Source organism: Cryptomeria japonica, chromosome 9 (assembly GCF_030272615.1).
Source record: "Cryptomeria japonica chromosome 9, Sugi_1.0, whole genome shotgun sequence".
Lineage (NCBI taxonomy): Eukaryota > Viridiplantae > Streptophyta > Pinopsida > Cupressales > Cupressaceae > Cryptomeria > Cryptomeria japonica.
The window spans coordinates 387,147,964-387,160,972 of NC_081413.1; positions in this window are offsets into that span (position 1 = coordinate 387,147,964).

A 13,009-nucleotide genomic window follows, 5' to 3' on the forward strand; every position below is an offset into this window, starting at 1 on the left:
CCCAAGCAAGAATATCACATCCCCTTAGGGAATTGCAAATCCTTCTCGCCAAAATCCTTGCAATTTCATCCCTATTCTCAGCTGAGCCTCCCACAGGCCATTCATGTGGTTCTCTCCAAGTAGCCACTTCCCCTTATCCAAAACTGTGATAAACTTTGAAGTCCTCAACTCTATTCCACCCATCTTCCATAAACCTATCACCCAGGGATTAAAGCTACGTGAATTGAGAAAGGATAGGAGGGAATCCATCCCAAGAGTCATGCCAAAAAAGAGCTTCAACACCTTTATTACAAATCCAAAAAAGACCCTACTTGACAACCTGGGGTCCTCTTTTAAGGGCATTCCATATCATAGAGCCCTTACCTGACATACTACATCTTGGAACATCTATGCCATCCACCCCCCCTAAATATTTTATGTTGAGGAATTTAATCCATTTAAATTTCCCGACAGGTGCACCATCTCCAAAAAAGCTTGCCAGCCAAAACACAACTATTCATACCTGTCTATCAAAGACCCAAACCACCATAATATAATGGTCTACAAATAGAATCCCATCTAACCGGACTCCACTTAGAGAAAAGAAGATTGCTAATCCAAAGAAACTGTCTAGATAAGAATCAAATTCTTTAATAAAGCTTACAGAAGCAGTCTGAACAAAACATCTGGAGATAGGGAGGACTTGAATCACTTACTTTAAGAGAATCATTCTCTCAATTGAAGACAACCATCTATAAGTCCAGTGAATCACCTTCTTGTGAAGCTTATCCAGAATAACTTGCTAGTATCCCCTATTTATAGGATGGTCAGAAAGAGGTATCCCAAGATAAACAAAGGGAAGCACACCAACCTGAAATCTAAGAATCCCGGCAATCCTAGTTTGAATAAATAAAGGCGTGTTAAAGAAGTAGATAAAAGACTTGTCCTAATTTATGTTGTCCGGAAGCTGCCAAGTATATATCTAGAACCTTCCTATAACTAGTTGCCTCCAAGAGTTTAGCAGCACCCATCAAAGTTGTTGCATCTACAAATTAGAGATGGGAAGAGGGGGAGAGACCATTACCCCAATCCCATCCTTTAATCCCTGGATTCAATGAGTCTTCCAAGACCCTCTGCCATTAGGATGAACAAATACAAGGAAAGAGGATCACCCTATCTTAAACCTCTTGAAGTGCCAAAAAAAATAGTGGGCTCACCATTGATAAGAGAAGCAAAAGACGGGGTAGTGATACAACTCATAACCTAGTTAATCCAATCCCCAATAAAACCGAAAGCTTCAAGAATTTGGTAGAGAAATCTCCATTTAACTCTATCATAAGCCTTGACCATATCCATCTTAGTAAACATATCCTTCTCCTTAGAAGTAGCCATTGAATGTATTGCTTCAGAAGCTATAACAATCCCATCAAAAATTTGCCTTCTAGCTACAGAGCCTCACTGCTCTTAAAAGATCAATTTAGGTAACCACACTTTAAGTCTATCTGCAATCACTTTTGTGATAATTTTATAGGCCGCATTACACAAAGAAATAGGACAAAAAGAGCAAAAAGAGTTGGCTCCCTCCTTCTTAGTAATGAGAGAAAGGAAAGTAGCATTCAAAGCCTTTGGCATCTACTTGTTCCTATAGGATTCCTTCACCACTTCCAATCGATTGAAATTGATTGTCTCCCAAAATTCTTGATAGAATTCAATAGGAAATCCATCTGGGCCAGGGGCTTTACACTTCTTCATTCCAAACACCACCCCTTCAACCTCCTCCAGGGAAATAGGTCTATAGAGAAACTCATTCATTTCAACAGAAACAATAGTGGGAATACAATCCAGAACTAATCTTGCTTCTGGAATAGCCAGATCAGAATCCTCAAAGAACAAAGCCCCAAAGAATCTAGTATCCTTATGAGAAATATCTCTAGTAGATGACAGATGAGTGATGTAATTGCATTACCATGTCTCCCATTCCTAACTGAGTTGTGGAAGAACTTCGTGTTCCTGTCACCTTCCTAAAGCCAATCCACTCTAGCCTTTTGTTTCTAGTAAATCTCCTCACGAAGTTCCCATTCCTCTAAATCTCTAACAACCATAGCTTTTGCTTTGTATAATTCTTCTGAGAGGCATTGGTCTCTAATTTGGTGAGTTATAGTGTTAACCCAAGATTGAGCCTGCAAATTTTTTGAAAAGATGTGACCAAAGCAAAGCCTATTCTATCTTTTGAGTTTGTATTTGATATATTGAAGTTGTTTGACAAATGAGTACATCGTATTACCATAAGTTGTCTCTCCCTCCTGCCACCATTGCATCATGAGCTCATGAAGAGAAGGATCACAACCACATAAGCTGAAATTTAAAAGATGAGTTTTTTGAAACCGAAAAGTGAGAAGCAGTAAACTTGATCGCCCAATGATCAAAAGCTTTCCAATCTAAAATCTTGGAGCTAGTTGTCCAATTATCTGCAATCTAGTAGTAGAATACCAAAAATCTTTCCAAGCGCTTTGCGATGGATTCTTTTCCATATCTTTTGTTGTTCCAAGTATGTAGACAATTAGAAGAATTTATATCTACCAACCTCAAAGATTCTATGTTATCTTTTAGCATCTTTGTTGAGGGTATAGTCTAGGAATATTGCCCCTTTTTCATTCAGACTTGATATAGCATTGGAACCTCCCACAATAATCCATGTGAATAGTGGGACAAGAGAGTGGATAAATTTGATACGAGACCATAGTAAATATTTTCCACTAAAATTCATAGGGGCATACACATTAGAGAGGAGTATATTTTCACTAGTTTCATAAACCACTACACCCATAGAAATTGAGAACTTGCTAGATATCCACCAAAGAGGCACAAGCTTACGAGGGTCCCAAAGAAAGGCTAAACCTCTAGAGGTTCCTTGAGCACCAATACACTGACACTGACTTCAAGCCCAAATGTTGGAAACCACTTTCAACATACTATCCACAGATAACTTAGATTCTTGAATAAACACCACATCAGGAGAATGAGAAACAATCAACTCTCGAATGGCCTTTTTTCTAGGGATTCTATTCAACCCCTTTACATTCCAAGATATCACAATCATTTTTAAGAAGGAGAGAAATAGGAATCAATGGTCTTTACAAAACTGGGCTCAACTAGTATCTCACCAATTAACTTAACCTTTTCTTGATCTTTCTTCCTCCCTTTAGTAATGGGGGGCCTTTTAAGTCTTGCTTTCTTAAAATATTTCTGCTACAATCCTAATGTTAATTGGGACCCTTTACTTTTGCTACCATCCAAATATTCTTTTTCCAGGATAGGCCCTGAGCAACGATGATCTGAGCCTGTACCTTTTTCTGCACTTCCCACACCCTCCAAGGGACTTATATTCACCGAGGGATTATTTGTATCCATTTTAATTTTAGTATTAGTAACCTAAATTCCAACCTAAGGATCATTTTCTTTCATATCATTTAGTTGAATCATTCCCCGAGCATCTGGACCTAAAGGTATGCTAGCCAAAGCCTCATCAAACTGCCCCATATCTTCAAGAACATCAAACCTATTGAAAACTTCATCAGTTTGTTGATATTTGAAAGTTCTCTTTTGTCCTCTACCCTTGTTTTTTGTTTCGACTGGAACAAAACCCTCTTTATCCTCCACCATAAGGGTTTTTCCTTTATCCATCTTAGAAGCTGGGAGAGAGGACCCATTGTTGGGTTCCCCTGCATGATTAGATTTCAGACACATTCACTGTAAATGACCATATTCATGACAATAATGATAATGAAAAGGTAAAGTTTTGTGAGATTTTGCCAAGATCAAGAGCTCAATGAAAAGTACAAAATAGAGAGACAAAATATAGGACAAGAATAAGTTGTATTCTCATCAATAAATAAAATGGTTGTTACAATGAATATGAGTCTGTATATATAGGCAAGACTATATGGATATGTGAGCACACAAACATGACATGTGGCTCAATAATAAACAAGGTTAGGTAGGAAATAGGTGTGGTAGGTAGGACAAACAATAAAATATTCCACATGAGGTGGATCACCCACCGAAGGTTCTCTTCTAAGGAAATCTAGCAGAATAGCTCAAGTGGATGTTAGGTATACCTCCTCCTCCCCAGGTCGTCCCTCTAATCATACAGTCAGAAACAATGAGGCCAGCAAGAACATTGCAGATGGAACCCAAAAGACTCTTAAGGAGTTAGGAATTGGTAAGTAATTATGAAGATTATTTCTTGGAATATTAGGGGACTTAATAACCCCCATAAGCAGGACATTATCAGGAACCTGATAAGGGATAGTAAACCTGATATCTTTCTAATTCAAGAAACTAAAATGAGTAAAGAAAAAGTTGAATCATTGAAGTTTTTCAAAAATGGAAATGTCAGTGGCGGCAGTTCTGAAGGTGCTTCAGGAGGCATAGCTACCATTTTGAATCTTCATTTTGTTAAAGGGCATGTTATAATCCAGGACAATAATTTCTCTTGTATCAAATTTGAGCACCTAAAAGATGGTACTTCATGGATCCTCACCAATATTTATGCTCCCAACACTTTGAAGGCTAGAAATTCCTTCTGGAAAAAACTTATTCAAGCTAGGGACAGCTTCAGAAATCTTAGCTGGCTAGTTATGGGAGACTTCAATACTCCTTTGAGAGAGGAGGAAAAATATGGAGGAAGCCCCCCTCAGCTGGAAAGTAGGTTGGCCCTTATGGATTTCATTAACTCTTAGGCTCTCAATGAATTGGAAATACAGGGATGTAATTATACTTGGACTAACAGGAGAACTAGTAATGATCTTATCCAAGTTCGTCTTGATAGGACTCTCATTTCCGATGACTGGTATAGTCATTATTTTTGTTCTCTGTCGACCCACATTCAGGTTGGTTCAGATCATTTTCCCATCACTTTCATTGCTGACTCCATCAATAGAAGGAGAAACTTCCCCTTTAGATTTGAAAAAATGTGGACCCTCCACCCAGACATCAAAAGTAATACCCAAAAATGGTGGAGCATTCAAGTTGAGGGAACTGCTATGTATAGAGTTGTTAAGAAACTTAAAAGTGTAAAGGACAACATAAGACTCTGGAATAAATCCAGCTTTGGGAACATTTTTTAGGCCAAAAGCAAAGTCCAAGAAGACCTCAAAGAAATTCAAACTCAAATCCAGAAAGATGGTTTTAGAACTGTGTCCATTGTTGATGAAAATGAGACTCTCAAAAAATATCATGATATCATTGCCAAAGAGGAAACCTTTTGGAAGTAGAGATCTAGATGTATCTGGCTTAAGGAAGGAGATAGGAACACAAGATTCATCCACATGTCGACTATCAAGCATAAAGCAGTTAATAGGGTTACCAAACTCGTGGTGGATAGCGAGGAGCTTATCAAGGAGGAGGAAATTATGAATGAAGCTAAAAGGTTTTTTTCGGAACTGCTAAAGAGGGATCATAGGTTGGATGTTGATGCTCAATCTTATTTTCTTCTTAACATCCCTTGTCTCATTGATGATCATAAGAATGCCTCCCTTTCTTCCATTCCTTCTAATTAGGAAATCACAAATGTTGTCTTCTCCTTCGATGGTAACAAAGCGCCGGGCCCAGATGGTTTTCCAATGTTCTTTTTTCAAGATTTTTGGGACATTGTCGGGAAAGATGTTTAAAATGGGGTCAAGGAATTTTGGGGGGCTAGGAAACTTTTGAAAGAAATTAATGGCACTTTTCTGGCTCTCATTCCCAAATCTCAAGGCACTGACTCTATGGACAAATTTAGACCTATCAATCTTTGCAGTTCCTTTTATAAGATTATCTCTAAGGTTCTAACTTCCAGATTGCTATCTGTCCTTCCTACTCTTATTAATCACCAGCAAAATGGTTTTGTCCCTAGTCTTCAAATTCTTGACTCTATTATTACTATCCATGAGAACATCCACTCTCTTGTCAAAGCTAAGAAGCAGGGTCTCATCCTATAGCTTGATCTCTCCAAAGCCTATGATAGGGTTGACTGGTCTTTTCTCTTGAAGGTTCTCATGTCTTTTGGTTTCTCACCAAGAGTTTTGGATCTCATCACCCAACTTATCACCTCCGCATCTTTTGTTGTCCTTATCAATGGTTCCCCTTCTCCTTTTTTCCAAGATTGTAGAGGTCTTAGGCAACAGGATCCTATTTCCCCCATCCTCTTCATTATTATGGCAGAATGTTTTGGAAGGAGTATGGAAAAATTGGTTTTGCAAGGCTCCTTTAAGGGTCTCCACCCTTCCTCAGTGGATCTTGTTTGTTCACATCAACAATTTGTTGATGATACTATTATCATGGGGGAATCTAGTATTTCTGAAGCTAAAATTTTGAAGAGTACTCTTTGTAAGTTTGCCTCTGCTTCGGGTCAGCTAATCAACTGGACAAAAAGTGAAGTTTTTTTCATCAACACCCCGGAGAGAATACAACAAAGAATCATTAGAATCCCAAAGTGTAGGATTGTCGATCTTCCTACTAACTACCTTGGTCTCCCAATGGGCACTTTTCCTCCTAACTCCTTCTGGAGTTCTCTAGTGGGCAAATTCCAGAAAAAGTTAGCTAGCTGGAAAGGAGCCCTCCTAAGTCAGGCTGGAAAGCTCCAACTTCTTAAAGCATCTCTTCTAAGTATTCCGATATATGCTCTTAGCCTTTTCAGAATTCCAGTTAAGTATGCTGATACTATCGAGAAAATCCAAAGAAAATTCCTTTGGTCTAGGTTTGAGGACAAGAAAAGAATGTCCTTGGTGGTCTGGGACCAAGTCTGTAAACCGAAGAGCCATGGAGGTCTGGGCCTGAGGAGGATTCGAACCCTAAATGAATCTCTTCTATCCAAACAAGTCTGGAGAATGTTTCATCTAGATATCGAATGGTGTAAAATTTGGTGAAGTAAGTACTCTCTTAAGTCCTCCTCCCTTTCTTCTTTTATCAATTTGGATCTTAGTATTAATGGTTCCCACATATGGAATCATGCCTCTAAATGCAAAGAAAGTATAGCCCAAGGAGTGATCTGGAAAGTTGGTAATGGTAGGAAAGTTAAATTCTGGGAGGATCCCTGGCTTTTTGATAAACCTTTGATTGAAATCAATGAATGGCCCCCCATGCTCCCTCTTGTATAAGATCTTTTGGCTCCTTACTTGCTGAGTACTGGACTGGTAACAAATGGCAGAATATTGAAAGCATCCACCCAAGCCTTTCTAAGCTCAAGATCCATTTGTCTGCGGTATGGTTGAACAAAGAGGTTGACTCCCTAATCTGGAAACATGATCCCAAAGGTACCCTAATTGTTTCCTCTATGTACTGTGTTCTATCCCCCAATCCTTTAGGTAATCCCTTATAGTCTAAAGTTTGGATTAAAGGCCTTACCCCCAAGATCAATTTCTTCTTCTGGACCATCCTCCATAATAAAATCCTGACCCTTGACAACCTAAAATGCAGAGGCTTTGCTTTCCCTGATAGATGTGCTCTATGCCTTTAGGAAGAAGAGTCTATGGACCACCTTGCCATCCACTGCCCCTTCTCAGCCTCAGTCTGGGAAAGATTTCTCAATAGTTTTAGCATTGCCTGGGTGTTTCCCAATACCATCAATGATCTGTTTTCTTCCTGGAACATAAAATGGACTAATTCTTTTTTGAGATCTTTGTGGCAGTTCTCTCTTCCTCGCATCCTATGGGGACTATGGAAAGAAAGAAATAATCAAATCTTCAGGGATGTCTCCCTCAATCAAGATATTGTGTTCCAGAAAATCTAATGGGCGATTCAGGAAAATATAGGGATCATTGAGGTCCTTGTTTTTCGAACAACTCTCTGGAATCAAATATCTTAAGGGTGTGGAATATGAAGAGTACCGACAGTCCAAACCTCAACCATAATAAAAGGCTTGAAGCCAAATGGAAAACCCCCCCACATGGTTGGTTCAAAGTTAATTTTGATGGTGTTGCCAAAGGTAACCCAGGTCCTTCAGGCTGTGGAGCTGTTCTAAGAGATGACAAAGGAATGTGCAAGGAAATGGTTATTGTCTCTATTGGAATCCAAACCAATCATAAAGCTGAAGCTATGACAGCTCTCCAAGGTATCCTCCTAGCTAAAAAATGGAATTGTCCCTACCTATGGATTGAAGGGGACTCAAACAATATTATAAATTGTCTTAAGGGGGTCTCAAAACCTTCATGGTCGATCTACAACATAATCATCTCTGCTAGAGACCTTATTAGCACCTTTAAAAAAAGCTACATTTCCCACATTTACCGAGAGGCCAATGGCTCTATTGACTGGGCTGCCAATGCGTCGGTTAACAAGGAAGCAATTACCACGTGGACGGGAGAACAAGGACTCCCCAAAGATGTCAGACAAATCATTTGCTATGATCGTTATAGAAGTACTCCAAAAATACTTGATGGACAAGATAATTATGAAAAGAACTAACTTGAGTACTTTGAGTCATTATAATAACGAGAGACTCATTCATTATATTACCAATGCCATAAGTTTCCACGCTTTCTGGGTTACTTTGATAGTTCCGAAAAGCTCACCAGCTAATTTGCTCTACAAGTTTCAAAATTTGGTGTTGAACAATGACAATATGGGTGGTAACAAGAGGTGATATGAACCAAGTAGCTGTAAAGAATGGAAACAGAAGGAGGAGGTTTGGGGTATTTCGCAGAAGGGTGGCTTCTCAAAATTCATGGAGAGACTCCATGGTTGAGATGACATGGTCACCAATTTTTTCTGTAAAAATTGGAAAAAGAGCATGCTGAAAATGGGAGACCAAACTGTAGAAATTGATGAAGATTTAATTACTCAAGCTACGGGCCTCAAAAGAGAAGGGTGCAACTTCTACAAAGATAGGAAAGTCAGTAGGGAAGCTATTGAAAGATACCCGGATACTGAGAAGGAGGAAAAATGACTGGTAAAGTTGAGCAAAACCTACTACCCACCCAGGGCTTTTGCCAAACCCTGGCGGGAGGTCCTCTTTGTTTTAATGCGATATATCACTCTAGATGGTAGGTTCACAAAAGTTTATGGTTATCACTTTGTTCTACTGAATCACTTTAGGCACAATGATAAGGTTAACTTCCCTTATTTTCTACTTTGTTCGATGAATGCATCCCTTAAGGCCTACAAAGAGAATCCATGGGGTGATACTGCTATGCATCAAGGCCTTATGGTCCTAATTTATGACCATCTTAAGGCCAACCAAATTGCTCGGATGTAGCCCTCTGTGGATTCTGAGGATGAGGGGTCTGACCCTGCCTTCTCAGAGGAAGAGGAGTCTGAAAGTGACCCTTCGACGAACACTGAGGACAACATGGATGTCTCGGATTATGAAAGTGGGAAGAAGAGGAAATACATCAAAACTAGACCTTCATCCTCTAAGGGAAAAAAGCCTAAAGGTAGACCCCTGATTAGCATTTCTTCGGAAGAGGAGACTTTGGATGACTCTGTGGAGGAGAACCCTCAAGAGTTGCTGTAGAAGAAGACAAAAGCTCACACCCAGACCAGGAAAACACACAAGAAGAAAGAGGAGACTGTCAAGGAACTGGAAGCCCAAAAGCAGGTAAGGGCCCTAGAAGATGATCAGAATTTGGAAAAGGAGACCATGGAAGAGGCTCTTAGGGTTGTTGACACAACTACCACCCAACACACCCCTAAAGAGGAAAAGACAACCCCTGGAAAAGTTGAACCCTCCTCTAACCCTCCCCCCGAGGGTTTGCAAGGTTTCATGGAAACTATGGAGTGGCTTATTAAAACTCTGTAACAAAATCTTAATCCTGGAAACCATCAATACTGGGGAAGGGAAGACCATGGCCAACTACATAGAGGACCTGAAAATCACCATTGCCAAAGCCGAAGACATTAGAGATGCTTTCAACCCCAGGTTTGAAAAAATTGAGAAGGATTTGCTGGAAAGGAAAAATATTGCTGACACTAATGACCACACTCTCTCGGAAACTGTTAGCAAAATTGGTAAAATTGAGGAGTGTCTGAAGAACATTGTTGAACAGAGCCTAAGCATCCTGAAGATTTCAGCCAACAACACCAACACTCTCAATAGCAAACTGGATGAAGAAAAGGAAATCCTAGACATTGACCCAGAAACTAAAGGAACAGGGGAAGCTCAAGGCCCCACAACACGTACTAGAGGCAAAAAGAAGGACAAAAAACCTAACAAGGATCTAGAAGACCTTAAAGTTGTTGGGGCCACTTACGATGAGCTGGTGATAAAGGCAGAGGACTTGTTGAAGAAAATTACTGTGTAGTGCCTTCTTTGTTTCTATGCTATTGTTTGTTTTGTTGTCCTTTCGGTTCGCTGGCTTTTTGCCAGTCTTTTTGTATGCGGTACTTAAGCACTAATCTTTTTGGTGTCTTATCTTAATATCCTTTGTTAAAGGTTTCGGGTCCTGAAAACCTGCTTTTTTAATTAATCAGAACAAAAAGACCACAAAAGGTGGAAATTCTCCTACACACACTATCCCAATGTGGCACAAACACCCAAGTGTCTCATACCCAAACTACTATGAAATGCGTTATCCTAAGTAAACTTAAGTAAGGTGTAATAATATCCAACATGAATAATTAATTACACAAACACCCAAGTGTCCCATACCCAAACTACTATGAAATGCATTATCCTAAGTAAACGTAAGTAAGGTGTAATAATATCCAACATGAATAATTAATTACACAAACACCCCCCCTTAAGTGCAACTTAGGGGAATGCACTTAAGTCTACAATGCAACTAAACAATGCAAGATGGGTCCCGGCTACATGGCCATGTTAGGTACCCATGTACAAATGCAAATGCAAAGAAAAGCAATGCAATGAAATCTCTCATAAAGCACGCAAAGAGAGAAAAACCCAATGGGAAAAAAACCCTCCCCCAAAAGAGAGATGAAAACTATACAAGAGAACTCTCATAGAAGTATGTGAGGAACAAAACCCCATGTGAGGAAAAAGTCCCCCCCCCCCATATGAGAGAAGAAGAGAAGCTAGGTAGCCCCCCCTCAATGTAGAATCTGTACCAATGATAAAAGCTCAATGATGTATGAAGAAATTGCTCCATGAACGTCGAACAACATTCCTCCCCTTAGGAAGAAACAAAACCAAAGGTGTATCCATGAAGTCTCCCCAATCATGAAGGGAAGATGTAGGAAAAAAAGTCATGATGAATGAAGTCTCTAAAAACTACTCAAGTGTTCCCATGTCGATGTTGAAAGATATCCCCTCCAAAGGTGGTGAACTGCTCCACACTACTAAAAAAGGCACTCCAAGATCTAGTGGAGATGAATGTAGAACATGATCCAAAGACTCACATGTCTCTTCTAAGGATAAAGAGACATCCTTCAACTGATGTACATAAGTATCCACAATCATGTCAACCTCAAAAGAATGATCATGTAGAGAATGAACAAGAGGGTCAGAGTGTTACCTCGCAACAATCAAAGAAGGATCATCTTCATCAAAGAGAAGATGAATATCATCAATGATGCCTCCCAAATCTGCAATGTAGGATTCCACAAACAAACCTGCAATGTCTGTCAAGTACTCATCCCATGAAACTAAAGCGGGAAGACAATGAATATCCTACTACATTGAATCACATGAAGTCAAAACTACCGCACTATCTGCATAATTAGGTGCAATAGGTGATGTGATATCAATAGGAGGAGATGAAATACAAGGCTCAAGAATGGGGTCACATGTGAGAATCCCCAAGTTCAAGTACTCAAAGTTCTCCTCAAAATCTGAATCATCACAAAAAGTGTGATCATCATGTGTAGAATCATCGTATGTGAAATCATCCTCATCAACAAAATCTGAAAAGGAGTATAACTGAGACGCATGATCAACCACCCCAGTCGCGATGATAGCTCTAGTCTCCAAGTCTCTAATGAAAACTGACTCAGGTGTGAACTCCACAATTCTCTTAGTTGCCCCATGTATGATTTGATAGATGGAAAGGAGATTGTTTATCAAGTGGGGTACACACACTACATCATTGAAGGAGTTATCCCCAATGACAATAGATCCTTTCCCAATCACATTGATGTATGTATGATTGCCCATCAAAATTTGCGGCATGGTGCAAGGCTCAAATGAAGAGAACATAGACTGCGAAGATGCCAAATGATGAGAAGCCCCTAAATCTAGAAGCCATATCCCTGAATCATGACTTGTAGTAGCACAAATAGCTTTTCCTTTTCTTCTCCCAAAAGAGTGAGTCTTCCCACTTGTAGAAGCCATGAATGCTTGCCCTTTCCCTTTTGAATGTGTGGAAGTGGAAGTTGATGAATCCTCCTTCTTGTAGGCACTAGGCAAATCAATGTTGTGCTTTTTGAGGATGTGTGAGAGCTCATCAATCTTCTTAGAATGGCAAGGACGCTCCTCATGACCAACCTTTTTACAATAGACACAAGTAGGTCTCTCCCTCTTTGGTGAATTGTCCCTCTTGGAAGAGGATGAATCTCCTTGTTGTGGAGAAGGTGATGCTTTGTCCTTAGGCTTTGATTGCCATTTCTTCTTGTTTGAGTTGTCCTTTCCTTGTTTTCCTTTGTTCACTTGATTTGCCACTAATGCTTGAGACTTAGAAGTCTTGAGAATGCCCATGCTTATCAACTTAGTTTGTTCAATCATTAACATTTCGACGAAAGCATCAAATGTAGGCATTGTTTAGCTTGAACCCATTGTCATCTTATGGGTTTGGAATCTAGAAACAAATGCTGCATATTCTTGTGGAAGTTTGCCCATCAAATTGAAGATCAATTGAGTATCCTTCTTATCAATGCCACAATCCTTGAGTTGTGCCCTCAACTCTTTTGCCTTAGTGACATAATATTGTATAGTATCAAAGTTCTTGGGATCTAACATGGTGATATCACTATCAATTTGATATCCCCTAATCTCATCAACTTGACCATACAAGTCTTGAAACTTTTTCCAAGCATCCTTAATTAGAGTACATTTCTCAATATGAAAAATGAGATCCTTTGATACATACTTTCTTAAGGT